Here is a 15,658-nt window from a genome sequence, read left to right as displayed (position 1 = left end):
CAAACTTAATATATATAAACAATTACCATGCGAGAAGCACGCTATGGACTATAATGATTGTGTATTTGATATCTTTTAGCAATTTATTATATTTACATATTTATGTGACTAATGTAGACAGCTTTTTCATTCAGAAGATAACACAATTTCAAGCTGCAACTATTTAGAACCACTAACTGGTCAATAAACGAAGCCATAGCTGACACTACAAATAGTGATAGTCGTGTACGATAAGGAGCCGTTGCCACACAAAATATGCGTGTATAGTATGAAATCACCATATTCAGTTGACACACAAAACCAGTCTGATTAAAATCATCACTGCACCTCCATGAATATTACAGGTGCTCGACGATAGCATGACGCTGAGAAGAAGAAAAAACAAACAATAATCTGAAGGAAAAAATCATACAGACTGACAAAAATACCTTAGATTACCCCCATGACCCGTTCTGACATTACCCTCTGTATCACAATATATAAGACAGAAGGTACGGAACTTCTAAATACTTGGTTCCACCCATGATCCTCGATTTCCTTCTGCTATTTCCGTCTTTAAAGGCACACGACAAAACTCTATGGCTTGTTTTACTCCTGAGATACTTTTCTATTCATCAAGCCATCATTGAATTTAATGCGTTGTATCAGACTGAAGTTACGGGCTCCGAAACCTGTGATGAATATCTGACATCGACCGCTTATGGATGATGTTCTGGTGACTAATGCTGTTAACATACTACCTAACTGTATCTTCCAATAAGATGAATTTCTGTATCTTCAAGTTTGGGAGACTGGGCATTGTGGCTGAAGAGTACCAATGTGTCCCGAATGATTTATTCACTCTGATTTTTATTTAAAGCTCGATTTCCATTCGCTAATTCAAATGTCATCAGAACATGACCCCAAATTTAATCATATTGCACACAAAATAGTCGTGTAGAGTATCGAATATAAAGAGTTGCCACACAAAACAGTGTGGAGAATCGAATCAACATAGTTGCCACACAAAACAGTCATTTAAAGTCACGAACTAACATAGTTGCCACACAAGAGTCGTGAAAAGTATCGAATCACCAGTCAGTTGCCACACAAAACAGTCGTGTAAAGTATCGAATCACCAAAGTCAGTTGACACACTAAACTGAGTTTTTAGAAATACCTAAAATGTCTCAGCGACTACACTGCAACCAAGATTTCCCTTAATTTGAATACTAAAATAATGCGTAAAACATTTATATAAGTTTTTATGTTCAGGCTTTAGCTTAAAAACAAAACAAAAAAATCTAGTCTTTTGTTTGGGGAGAATGGGATGGTGGCAGCAGCAGGTTACGAAATAACTTTATACTGACGTAATTAAAACTGCTCACTTTTGTGAAAAATGTTGCCTCACTAATGAATATCTGGTTTCGAGGTTTACAGTTAACTGTTCAGTAACAAAATCGGTACAATTTACAAAGGAACACGTTACAATTTATTGATACCATGTTTACAATATCTAAAGTTTAACGGTTGCATTAACAAAGCGTCAATCAGAATGGTTTCGCAGTTATGACTTCAGTTAGAATTTAATCCGAGTTTCCTTTTCCTTTCAAAAATAACTCATTTTCCATGATGTTGTAAAAAAAAAAAAACAAATTGAAAATATGAATGAAAGTCGCGTATTGTTTATAGAAAAACGCGAACTTCTCAACATATTTATTCTGAGCACAACGACCAAAAACCTGTCACTGTCGCTGCAACCCGGAGAAAGCCAGATTCATTTCTTCCTCAAACTAACTGTTCAAACAATAGTGTGATTTTGAATTTTAACGTAGATTTAACAATTTTCCAGTCTTATCCCTACGATATCTGCAGTGTGTCTGTTTATAGTGTTGTCTAGCGCTGGAGCATTGTAGCGCAGACATGTAGCATGATGTCCCACCCAGTCAAATTATCCTGATAACAGACCGACTAGTCCTAACACTAACCTCTTAATGCTGAGCGCTAAGCGAGGCAGCTGTTACTACCATTTTTATACGTCTATGGTATGACTCGGCCGGGGTTCGAACCCGCGACCTCACGCATCTAAACACTTAGTCCACCGGAGCGGTCTGTTAAAAGAATAACAATTCTAGCTGATTGGCGTAAAAATGAATGTATTATTTTGTGGAATAAACACGTGGCATAATCTGCTATTTTAAAAGGGATTGAATGATTGCTCGGATGGACATATTAAATTAAGAAATAAAAGTACCCCATCTTTTGCCTAATGAAATTAAACTTCGACATAGTTTTTAGAAGATATCTGAAATATCGGATTAAGACAAGAAAGTGATTATCGGATTAAGACAAGAAAGTGACTGTATAAAGCATCAACGAATTAGAAGCATTATAAAAGTGAAAGGTTAAGAAAACGTTTGGCATTGATTGGCCAACGATATCTTACTATCGCTGTTGGAATAAAAACAAAAATGTTATATTTCAATTTCTCTTTTTAGCCCAATGAAAAATTATTTTAGTTTAACTGTATTTGCTACACTTTTTCATGACAATCCATCACAGGGAGATCATCGCCCGTGCAGTTTTCTTATTTTTAATAATAATAATAATAATAATAATAATAATAATAATAATAATAATAATAATAATAATAATAAGTATAATGCACAATACAACAAGACCCCCAACTGATTTTTAAATACGAATTTAAAGTGCCATATTTGGTGATCATTATCAGGCCAGTTTTAGTCCTCGAGAAAACATACACACACGTGAAACTGCAAGTATATATGTAAAAAATACAAAGCATGACAAGAAAATCGAAACAGAAAGGACGAATACAAAAAGAAATCACACGATATTGAGGCTTTTGTAAAGGTACAGTCAGCTAAGACCCTTAATGAGAGGTTTATGACTATAACATAAGAAAAGAATTACAAAAGGGGCGGGGACTCAATACAACTGAAGATAACTGAATATTCTCAGTAACACAAGGCAATGTCGTTTACTGCCTTATTGTTTACTGGAAACAGAGTAGGTACATACAACCCACTGAAATATTGCAGACCTGTCAACTCTTACGATTTTGATGGATTTACGAAAATTACCCTTAAAATACGGACTTCCGGCATACTAGCAAAACTACGGAAAAATAATTGTATCATCCGTGTCTGATTTGGAACCGGATTTCATCTTAGAACTAGTAAAATTAGTCGGGGAACCAGACTAACTTTACCGCAACACCCCAGACGCTTTAAACTGCACCTATTTGTTAATGCGAATCGTCCGCATGATCAAACTGTTGATTATGGAATTTCTAAAAATGGCCTCCAGAAAGTTATGCATGTTTATAAAGAAAGGGAAAATAAGCTTCTAGAAAAGTATTAATAATAAACACAGAAGAATAAAAAGGAGTATTCAGATTCTTGTGAATAAAAGCTGGAAAGGACACAATTACATTTACTGGACATCAAGTGCCAATTAGAGTATGTCTCGTGGCGGAAGATATGATTGCCGTCATATGAAATGGAAATGAATTTCAAAGAATTATGTCAAGTTGAGAGATAGCATCAAGCATTTGAGCTGCTTATGGTTTGAAACCAGAGTTTGTGCAACTGTACTAGTGGTAAATAAAGTCTACGCGTATTTTACAAACTTTCCAGTTGAACGTGATGTTTATCGTCGATGCGTCGAACTTTTAATTACGTTTTCCAGCTTTACAATAGCAGTTATTGATATTTTCTTACACCTTACTAAAAACTGGTCAATCTTACGGTAGAAAATCAAATGCCTTACTGAGACGGACTCGTCAGGGATGGCAGGTCAGATATTGTTAAAATACTGCACCCCGACTAAAAAGACTCGTGATCTAACGCGGCTACTTAGAGCGTGATTTCGTAATGTTAAAATGGTTGATAGGTCGAAATCGACTTAAAAAATATTTTTGAGAAAAAAAGCAGAACAGCTTTTTTATCCAGTTAACTTTATGTTTGAAAGAATCTGCCAAAAGTAAAAGGTAAAAAAGATAATTTACCGCTTAAAATAAAACATCTACCTCTCTCATAGTAAATGTATCTATCTTATCGTCAAATATGTATGATTAGCATTCCTGAAACCGGTACCTGCATAAAAACGAGCTGTGTTACGCAATACCCCTTGAAGTAGCTGTAGGAATACACATCAATTTTATGTCTTTGGTGATTCGCCTCTGGCGGAGTGCATCCATTCAGTACGTACGCATGGAAGGAAAGTGGGGTTAACCCAAATGCATACACTTGTGTATGTGGGCTGTCTACTAATAATGTACGTACGCATAGGAAACGGAGGTGGGCGAAACCTCCATAATAGTCTGTCTAAAACGTAACCTGTTCGACTGGTTCAGTCGGCATTTGAATTTAGCGGACACTGGACACGCTTTTTAAAGTTACGTAGCTTATTTATTTGATGCAGCCAGACATTCAACGTCGGTGTACTATCTGTTTATTAAACACGTTAATATTATTAATTCTTTATGGTTCATGCGTGGATTAAATATAGGCCGTTCTATAGAATGGGGGAGAGGGCGTCAATCGTACGTACGCAGGTGGGGTGTGTAAAAAATGTACGCATGTCTACGGGGGGGGGGGTCAAGCTTTGCCATATTTTTTCGTATGAACTAAATGGATGGCCCCTTATTGTACTACAACAGCGAAAGCCGAGATTGTTCCAGTTGTGACTAGTATATTTCTGACGCCATATTGTTACATACCAATGAGTGTAGTTCAGAACAGAGTTCTGAATCTTGGCGAATTACATCCGAGGTTCCAACTCTACTCCTCTACTCTATTTCAGCTGATTTATTTATTTACAACGGAGTTTTATCTGTTAGGTCGAGTTTCCTCTGGCCTTCACAGCAGTTTATTTGAATCAATTTTAAGAAAATTTACCAGAAATCTTTTTAATATCAACACCTGAATCACATGCACTCAATCAGATTCAATATTTGCATTGGGTTTTTTTCTTGGTGTTTTGTGTGGTCTTTTTATTGTTCAATATACATTTACAGGCATAGCTTTTGGAAATTGAAGGTGCAGACATGTCACTGAACGTTTGAACGTTATGGTATGTTATTTTTAAACGCTTATTATTCATCATCCGGTTTTTATTCATAGATATTGCCAGATTTTCGACAAATTCCCCCTCCTCGTCTTTTTCGATGTCGATGTTATTCGTCTGACATCCGAAACAAACAATAAAGCTTCGACTAAAAACGTATGTGATCGAAACTCCTCAGTCTGTTTCCTATTCGGAGCCAGTGAGATTCGAGGTGTTCCAATATAAGTAAATTCTACCAATTTCGTAATGTAGCAATCTCTTGCATTCTCAACCAGTAGGCATATTAAAGAAATAAGCACTGGCTTTCGAGCAAATACAAATTAAAGGCTGCGTTATATTTAATTCATTGCTTCGTTTGGAAAAACGAAACTGTAAGAAAAAAAAAAAAACTGGCAGTTGGCTTAGAAGTAGGTCGGGTAATCCATTTGAAGCAGCAATTTTTATTTTTTATGTTGAGCATGTATGAGATACTTTAAGGTCTGGATTATTTTGTTTCGTGATTGGTAGCCTTAATTGGATTTTTAGGGCTAAGGAAATTTGTAAATTTTAAATATCAATGAAATGGCTGGATTACCTCTCAAAGTGAAAATTCTGCAAAGTACATGAAGCTCAACTGCAGTCACAAACATACTATTTTGCAACAAATGTGGTCTGGTGGCCCTTAAAATATTTTTTTTAAAACTGCTTGACAGACAATAATACCACGCTTCTTTTTATTCATTTTATTTTTAGAGTGCCATGAATCCAAACAGAATGCCGAGTGATTTCATTTTTAATTAGTTTAGGACTCTTTAATGTTATCGAAATTTGCCTTCCTTATATGTGTGCCGAATGATGCATGCCCAGTAATTAAAAATTACAGTTATTGCAAAGTTCCCCGATGTTGTTCCTATTGATTTAATTACATTAAGAATCAGGATACGAGGTATCGTAACGAAAGCCTTTGTAAAAACAAATTTATTTTCTCAGAAAAACGCATCACCGTATGTCGACTGTAAGATGTTAACATACATATGGACCGTCATATGTGGACCCCTAATATGTAATAGGAATTGTGGACCACCATGTGTGGACCCCTAATACGTAACAGGACCTCTGGACCACCATATGTGGACCCCTAATACGTAATAGGACCTGTGGACCACCATATGTCGACCCCTAATACGTAACAGGACCTGAGGACCACCATATGTCGACCCAAAGACGTATTGGTACCTGTTGATCCGTCAACCAATACTGTCGCTGGAAAGGATGTGTGTGTGTGTGTGTGTGTGTGTGTGTGTTGGATTTTTAACGCAGATATGAACATTTTTCAGTAATATCGTTACGATGTCTGTAGTGTGGCAGATTATAGTGATGTCTAGCACTGGTGCATCATGACACATACATGTAGCATCATGTCCCACCCAGTCATGTTATCCTGACACCAGACCGACCAGTCCTAGCACTAACTTCTTAATGCTGATTGCCTAGGGTGGTAGCTGCTGGTGGTCTGACTCTGCCGGGGTTCAACACACTACCTCTCGTATCTGAGGCGGACACTCTAAACACTGGGCAAAATGAGTGGTCAGGAAAAGATGCAAAGCATCACTTATTTACAAGCTCACTGAAGGTTTGTCGGAGCATTATACATAAAAGTTGTCACCTTGCCCACTGCCACTATACTATATAATAAACAAATTCAGTCGACATAACTTTAACATTTTTCAGCCACTTTTTTGTGCTATTTTCGGTAAGGACTAAGAAATGAATACTGATTCTTGCAAGCAAAGTGTCAACATAAAATTTAATTGATGTATAATACTAATGAGTGTGCGTGGTTAATTGCTCTGACGATAGGTTAATTTGGGTGGGGAGTGTCGTAGCACGCTGAACATGTTTGTTAAAGTTTATCCATACAAGGTATCAACCATGTATATAAACTGGAGCTGGGATTAGCACATATATATTATCTCTAACAGGAGCAAGATCACCGCCTCCCGCGTCTGTTGGCTATTTGCGATTTAAAATCTCGACTTTCCGCCACAATGTTAGGGATGATATTTTATAACATTTTCTGATGGGCACTTCGTCTTTGGGATAATCTGAAACAAGAGAGTGATAGAGTAACTCCCTTCCCAGTGAATTGTTGTCTTCGATTTTTAATCTTCCGCTCACTCTTCCCGCACCCTAATATGATACTGTAGCTGCTGAAACCTATTTTGTTTTACAAACACGGAACAAGAATATTTTAGAAGTTTATAACAATGTGCCCTCAACGGTCTGTATGCGGACCCATATTTAAGTGAGTCTTTCAGGTAACCGACGTTAACACACTTATGAGTACCAAAAATAGAACTCTATTTCCGAGACCATAAACTGTAGCGGCGCGAGAAGTGTGTGAGAATGACCCCCGGGCTGCAGTCTAGAGGGTGCCGTTGGGATATATGTTTTGCATCTGAAATTTTCCTAGAATTTCACTGCAACGGGAACAGTTTTTCACATAACTGATATTTAGAACGGCTGGGATGGGTTTGGCAACTGATATAAAAATATGTTCTCTGAAGCAAAGTAGAGGCGCCACCAAAGAACACTGCCCCCGTCCCCGGTCGCATCGAGCCATCGCGCCGCCACTAATCGTAAGGAGCATAGCATTATTTAACTAAATCACCATCCCACCCCGGGGACAACTACAGAGGATACAGACTATACGTTACGTTGCAGGCTTGAACCTCCGTCGTTAGCCGAACCTATTTACCTCCATCGCTTTCATTTTTAAACTACTTTGAAACTGAGAGCTGCCTCCAGCGATGGTTTACCCTTCGTCGTAAGCGATTTTATAATTGCGAATGTAACCAATAGCATCTAAAACAGCTTCAAAATCAATCAGTATTATTTCGACAAGTAATCATATTTGATTTTGGCACTACCTAATAATCTTCGCTCCCGACGAAGTAAACATTTTTATAAATATTTTATTGTGTAATTTGCAACGGAAATGGAACAGAAAGACTTGAACTGTTACCCTGTCGAAAGTACTTTTATTAGTTACATAGTTCACATTTGTTTACTTAAATCCCCACTGCTTCCCCCAAGCGCTTTGATGTTCATATTCTCCCCAACCTTTTTTAATAGGGGCCCCATACCGGAAACAGATGCAACAGGTATATTTGAGTTGTCGCACAATTTACTTGCTCTCTTCATGTAACGTTCAATTCCAATTCATCGAGTCTTCAGCGTGTTTTCCCACGACTTCGAACAATGCCTTCCCACATTCCAGTATACAAGTGGAGATAAATGGGTCGCGGGGCTGTGCACTTATGATTTGAAAAGCATTGTCACATCGTCAGCTTATCTGGTCGTCTGTTTACAAAGTAATCTTACCGTTTACCTGGGTAGCAGAGAGGTGTGGTTTTCCCACAGATTTACCTCGTAACTTGAGACTATCCCCGGCACGTGCTTCTATTCAAAAATGTGTATGAAATGTTTGATTGACAGATATAATGACTCAATTGACCAATCCCATTTTGTGAATCATATTGCTACAAGACGTTTTTCTCGTAGCCCTCATACGATTGGATGAAAGTAATACATTGCTCATTCGGATGGCAGTCGCAGGTGCATAATAATCATATGTTATTTTCTTATCGACTTTCATATCTTAAAATGTTGTTAGAAGTCCTATAGATGGATCAGATTACGGTTCAGTCACACGCCAAGACGAACGATATACGTGTAATTCAAGGTAAATGTTGGTGTTGAATAAACAATAAATATCCTTTGATAAAATCCTTTCTCAGGTACTCTCCTTTGAGGGGAACGCTTTCTTGTCTAGGTCACGCTCGCCTTTGGTGACAAATATCCTGTAAACAAATGAGTCAAAGCTAATAACCAGTATAACCGGATATTATGTATGTAATTTCTTGAAAACAACATCGCTTGATGAAAATGGTGAGATTATAGCACTCATTTTTTTCTCTCACTCCAATGGGGCGGGTAGGGAGCGTTCAGTCTCTATTTTTCTTTTCCTTTGATTTAAAAAAAAAAAAACATTCTCATTTTTCGGTGGAATGTGAGCCTGGGCGTGTGTGTGCGTACGTATGTCAGTAATGTCGTGCAATTTTTATTTACACCCATTTATGGTATGACTAGGACTGATGTGTAACTACGATGTTTAGGCTACGGGGTGATCCTATACCTTGCAATGGAGCAAATAAAAATACTGTCAGACAAAATAATGATGGGGGCCGAGTGGTCTAAAGCGCTCACCGTTACGGATCACTGCCATTTCACCTCTGTCTGCGCGTGTTCGAGTCCAATGCTCGGCTAGCCTGGGTACGTGGGAAAGCCTGCCAGTAGCTTCTCGTGGGTCGGTGGTTCTTCCCTGGGTTTTCCAGGGTTCTTCCTCCATCAGTTATGCTGGCCGCCATGTATAGCCTATCTTGTGCTGAAAACTGGTGTTAAACCCTAGAACAACAACAAAATAATGACTTTAGTAAAATTCGACTACATATAGTTTTGTTTCAAAGGAAGTCTGACTTCTGATGACGTTGTTAAGCCTCTAAAGATTAAATATACAAATATGTTTATGATAACCGTACTGTGTCCGCCATGACAGATAACACACACTTTTCGCGGTAATTTATTACCAAATAAGGCTAGCTTTGCTTTATTTGGATATTGTACGATACGTTATTTATTGCATACCATATTTACCTCTATCTGTTTAGGGTTCCAAATAACGATGCAACATGCTTATATTGCACGCCATAAAATTAGGCTGAAAACGGAAATAGTTGTTCGATGAACTAATATGGCGGACGATCGAACAGAAAATTTCGTACGAAGTTAAATATTATTCTTATTATATATGTAAGTGTGAAATATAGAAAACAGTTGGAGAAGTTTTCATATTTTTCTTATTTATTCATATATTTTCACGTGAAAATATAAGATTTTCCACCATACTATGCGACGCTTGATTGTGTGTGCATAATTTATTGTTACAGCAATGCGTCACTATGGAGCTACTTGCCTTTCTTGACCACAGTTATCAACCCGCTGTGATCCATTGGTGAATCGGACTTGCTTTGTGGTCATATATTGTCAAATAAGTTACAAAATGTCAAAACTAATATACTGCGTCAGATTAGGTCAGTCCAACCCTAACGCTGTCATAAGTCACTCGTATTTATATGATGAACCTTTGAAAATGAGGTGACGCTACGAAAAGGTGTCTGATGTGTTATGATTAAGCGTGAATATAAACAGTTCGTTTCTGGAGCAAGTCTGGCACATAATAAAAAGAAACACATTTCTTTTCCAGAGCAGGTCGGGATATATTTCATCGTGTGGCACCAAAACACATTTTAACTCGTGGCTTCTCCACATCTTAAAATATATAACAGATAACAAACGAAAAGAAAATATCAATTTACACTATTTTCTATGCTAAAATTCATCAATTCTGATATTAAATAAGAAAACTAATTTCTCTCAACTTTTTGACAATTTGCTGAGAAAGCTTTTGGAGTCAATCACATCCGGATACTCCCTTGATACTTGCAGCCGCGTGTTAATGCCCCGTCCTCGAAGGTTGGGTTCTAATAATTATGACGTGGTTGGTAGCTCTGCATAGCGATTTTTGAATTATGATCCATTTCATGGGGCTAAGTTTCGGGGATCGGAACACTGGCACATATGTGGAATATAGAGAGGGGCGAAAAGTCATCGGTATAATGATGCATTAAAATGATGCATTACTGCACACTTCTTATTTAAAATTCAATGTTGCCGGATATTTGAGTCTTCAAAATCAATTACAATTTTGTAAATCTATTTTCAAAAGAATCAAACGAAGCTAACAACAGTAGAAGTTTCAGTCGTTAGTAACTTTAGCTATCTGGATTAATATAGATTTTACGAATTGTCAAGTATAAATTTACACGACAGAAAAAAAAGAACATAAAACAATTATTTATAACAGAATGAAATGCATCATATTTTATGAATACAAACAATTCAAAAGTATATGATTCCTTTTTTCCATAATGATTGGTCACAGCTTAAAAAAAATCAAAAACAAAATTACCGGACCACATCAAACACTACCCCGATGCTTACATCTTTCTCATTTTATTAGATGTATGTACATCACGTGTCTTGACTATTCCACTACAACTTTTGCTCACATGTTCGTATTTTAATTAATTATTTTTATTTGTAAATTGAAAATCTTGCTTCTAATCATTCACCCCCTATGCGTAAACTGACCCTTGTGGTAATAAAATATATTGAAACAAAACAAACATTAAATTAAAAAATATCTGATTTGATGTAATGTTATTATAGTACTATATATTTTTATTTGTCTATTTTACTTTCAAGCATACGTACAATTTATTGACTACCACAGATAAAACAATCATATTAATTATTTAATCAGGAAAAAATAAACACTGTATACAATGCATCCTATGATGCATGTGATGTCTAGGTAGTTAATTTCGGACCAATTGGCGACTTTCTCCCTTTCTCTCTCTCTCTCTCTCTCTCTCTCTCTCTCTCGTAGGTGTCAGAATGCATATTTGAACATTTTTAAATGTATTGCTATTTAAGATAACTGAATACAAATGTTAGCATCACATCCTTCTTGTTATTCATTATTTCACACATTTTAAAGACATGAACAGCACGAGACTCGGTCATGTGCTTATTTGTGTTTTGATGAATTCTGGCCTGAACAAGTCACTTCTAAATGCCTAGACAAGCCACTTCAAAATTCATATCTACTTCTAAATTCATATTTGAACCTTACGCTATTTCATTGGAGGCGTCCTCGTCACTTTAATTTGTTAGCAGTGGAATAATGGTTTTCATGTTGCTGTTATTTTTGTGCGGAAATTCGACTAGTACACTTTTACTTTTGTGGATTTTATTAATTGTATTTGTTCCCAACGAGATAGCGATTTTGCGGTGGAATATGTAATTTAAGCGAGTTTTCCTCTGCATCCTTTAAACATGTGCGGACATTTTAAGTGTTCGAACTAAGTTACAATGAGAGGCATTATGTTTATCCTTTGATTTGCGATGTCTATTGTATGTGCTTAATTTGTGTGCAGAATTGACGGTTGGAGATTTTGATTTCCGAGATTTATTTTATGGTTGTAAGAAGTAAACAAGCTGTTTACTTGAATTTGAATTTGTACACAATGCCTAATCATGTTTACGAGTTAGTGTTTTTTTTTTCCCCCGTTGGAAATCTATTGCGTTTTTTTCCCCCGTTGGAAATCTGTTGCGTCGAACGTCATGTGTGTGTGTGTGCTAAACAATTATTCATTTCTGTTTATGATCATTTGGTGGAATCACTTACACTTGTGTTAAGATGAAATTAGAGGGGAATTATTTATTTTAATTATTCACTAGAATTACGAAGTACTCATAAACGTTTTGGATTAACACTACTCAAGGATTATTAAGAACTAATTCAAGTACATTATTATTAGCAGTGTGGTACATCAAGACATTCAACACTTTTGGAATCCATTCAATACAGAGAGAGAGAGAGAGAGAGAGAGAGAGAGTACCTTTGTGATAAGACAATAATGTCAAGCCTGGCTGGCAGCACGTCCTTAAGGACATTTAACTGTTACTGGAGTTCATACAGAACATTCTATAAGTTTATTTCACAGTACTATAAATTAACTCTAAAATTGTTATTTTGTAAATTTAGTAAGCAAACCATTGGTTGAGTTTGCTAAACTTGTTTTGTTTTTTTTCGCTTCTTTCTGTTACACAGTATAATAGAGAGTAGTCACAAGCTGAATGTGTTGTTACAGAGACAAGAGAGAACGGAAGCTGTATGCTACTATTCATGAGCTTGGTTTATATAGAAGTTTGAGATTATTTATAATTTGTGGAATATTTGATTAAAACTAGTGGGGACGATTGTGGATATTGTAATACGTGTGGCCAGCCAGGCTTGACAACATAATCTTATCACGAAGAAACTATTCTCTCCATCAAACTCTCTCTCTCTCTCTCTCTCTCTCATGTGGCGTTTAATTTTTTCTTCCCTGCAAATGCCGACCCCCCCCCCCCATCATGTATGGATAACTTCATCGTTTTCAAAGAATACATTTAAAAAAAATTCATGCTTTTCTTCTAATTGTCTTGCAAATTCATGCAAAGATATTGTGACTAAAAACTTCTTTTTTAAGGACTTAATTTAATAGCCTTCGAATGTCATCTACCAAATATTCATTCCTTCTTTATTTAAAAAACAAAAAAAAGATGGCTTCGTTTAACTGACGTCAATGATATCGTGCGACGGTCGTAGTAAATGTAAAGCAATTCGTATATATGCACGCGAAATATCTCAAATAACTTTAAAGAAGTATAATAGTTATTCGTGACATCTGCCATGACAGTTCAACCAAAATGTTATTTACATCGTAAAGAAACGCGGGTACAAGGGGCAGGGTTTATTCTGTACAAATTTGCACAAGGTCGAAAAATGATGTTAATTTTAAATCTCACGACGATTGAATTACTAATAAACTCAATGGTAAATTTGTTCCAATGCTATGACTAAAGAGCGATCTTCAAAGAACACTCGTTTTAATTCAATTAGGAAAGCTAATTAAAGGGAAAGTACGAAATTGGCGAGCTTAGAGTGGTACGTAAGTGGTCTAGATCCGCTCCACCTGGATTAGCTATTTTTACGAGGGTAGGATGGAATAAAACATCATTTACTCGATATTTGAACATATTATTAAAAAAGGGCCCTGTTTAATATTGACATGGAAAAGAATCAGTGAAATTTTGTGCCGTATTTACCCTGACAATTTATTTTAATCTTTTGTCAGTGATACATACGAAACCCAGCAATTATTGGTATTGCTCATTAATTGTAAACTGTACGTCTCAGAACCCTCGTCGTTTATTTCGCTACAGGGTTATCACAATATGTTGATTCCGAAATGAATGCATGCTTGTTATATTCATTGATTGCCACAAGACCTACATTATATTCATTGATTGCCACAAGACCTACATTATATTCATTGATTGCCACAAGACCTACACGACGAGTTGAGGTTGTATCAAATTTTGAATGGTCCTCGGAGGAATGAGTGCTTGTGACTTCACCATGTTGACTGTCCTCCATGGAATTGATACAAGGGATGTAAAAAAAAAAATTTTAAAAAATCAGTTGATATTGTGGAGACTATTTTTATTCTCCAAGTGCTTAAAAGATCTGTTTAAGAGAAATAATACTATGAATTGTGATGCAGTTGCAGCGTTACAAAAAAAAAATTGTCAGCCGCCGGATTTGTTCCGTGCCGGAACCCGGGATTGAACCGGGGGCCTTTAGATCTTCAGTCTAACGCTCTCCCAACTGAGCTATTCCGGCCGACTGTTATACTTGTTTAATTTTAGGTACTTATTCATGAGCGATAGTCTAGGCCGATCGATATCGCAAGGCTAACAACCACTCTTGTTTAGACACGTAATCTTTTCTCACAGATGGTGCAACTTTCATCTTAACTGACGGCCCAGTGAAAACTGTACATGATTTGGGTGGCACTCGTCTACAGTATTTCGACAAGTACCCATAATACGAAATTATGATCTCATAGCCGCGTTAGATACGAGTCCAGGAATGGGGGGGGGGAGGTTGACTATGTTGACAGTAATGCAGTGTTGTGTTGCTGTATCGTATCCGCTGTTTTCTTTAAATAATAACAGCCATGAACAACATTTCCTTATATAATTGAAAATATTGAATTTTTCGTTGTATTCAATTGCATAATTTACTTCCCTTTTATGGTTTCTTTTTTACAGTATATTTAGAAACGTGGTAATCCGATGTTATATGCAACCGAGTCGAATTCTTCGTACGATTTCGTGTGTTCATCCGTTTCTTTTTTATATTATGCTATTTTCTAAGATAAATTTGCAGTTTGACATGTGTTTTTTGAATTTTTTTTCATTTACCTATATATAGTATTTCCGCAATGATCTAACTATGGACTAGTTAATTATCCACCATAAAGGGCACTTTAAACTCGTATCTCATGAATAGTCGGGTGTCTTGCTTATCGTGAATTGTTCGTTTCTTCTGAGCAGCAGGTGCAGTTAAAACGAACTCCTTTTAAGTGTGTCCCCTGTAGTACCAACTTTAAAATTGTATATTTTTTTTTTTTTTTTTTTTTTTTGCAAATGCAATATTGAGAGGTTCCTGGACATCCAAATTTTTTGTTGTTGTTGGCCCGTCGATATTAATGATAGTCAACTGTTTTCTTAATTTGTCTTTGTTGAAAGGCTTAAAATTCGTTGCCACTTTCAGCAAACTTTCACCGCTAATGTGGGAGTACATATATATATATATATTGTGTGTGTGTGTGTGTGTGTGAGAGAGAGAGAGAGATTATAATTTTTGACGTAGCTTTAACACTTTTTCAGTCATATCGCAAAGATGTCTGCAGTTTATAGTGATGTCTAGCACTGGGGCATCATGCCGCTGACATGTAGTATGATGTCCCACCCAGTCACATTATCCGAACACCAGGCCGACCCGTCCTAAAACTAACCGCTTTGTGCTG

The 15,658-nt window shown here is 36.6% G+C and overlaps 1 non-coding gene across 1 annotated transcript; it reads right to left on the bottom strand.

Annotated features, from left to right (window-relative positions):
• Window positions 1-14,393: 14,393 nt before the first annotated feature.
• Window positions 14,394-14,466, bottom strand: Trnaf-gaa (transfer RNA phenylalanine (anticodon GAA)). Its single transcript has one exon. It is a non-coding gene; the product is annotated as a tRNA-Phe (tRNA).
• Between the last annotated feature and the right edge of the window lie 1,192 nt (window positions 14,467-15,658).

Source organism: Sinohyriopsis cumingii, unplaced genomic scaffold, assembly GCF_028554795.1.
Source record: "Sinohyriopsis cumingii isolate HCF-2022 unplaced genomic scaffold, ASM2855479v2 utg001565l, whole genome shotgun sequence".
Classification (NCBI taxonomy): domain Eukaryota; kingdom Metazoa; phylum Mollusca; class Bivalvia; order Unionida; family Unionidae; genus Sinohyriopsis; species Sinohyriopsis cumingii.
The sequence above is the reverse complement of the archived record's forward strand: the minus strand, read 5'-3'. Positions and strand labels throughout refer to the sequence as shown.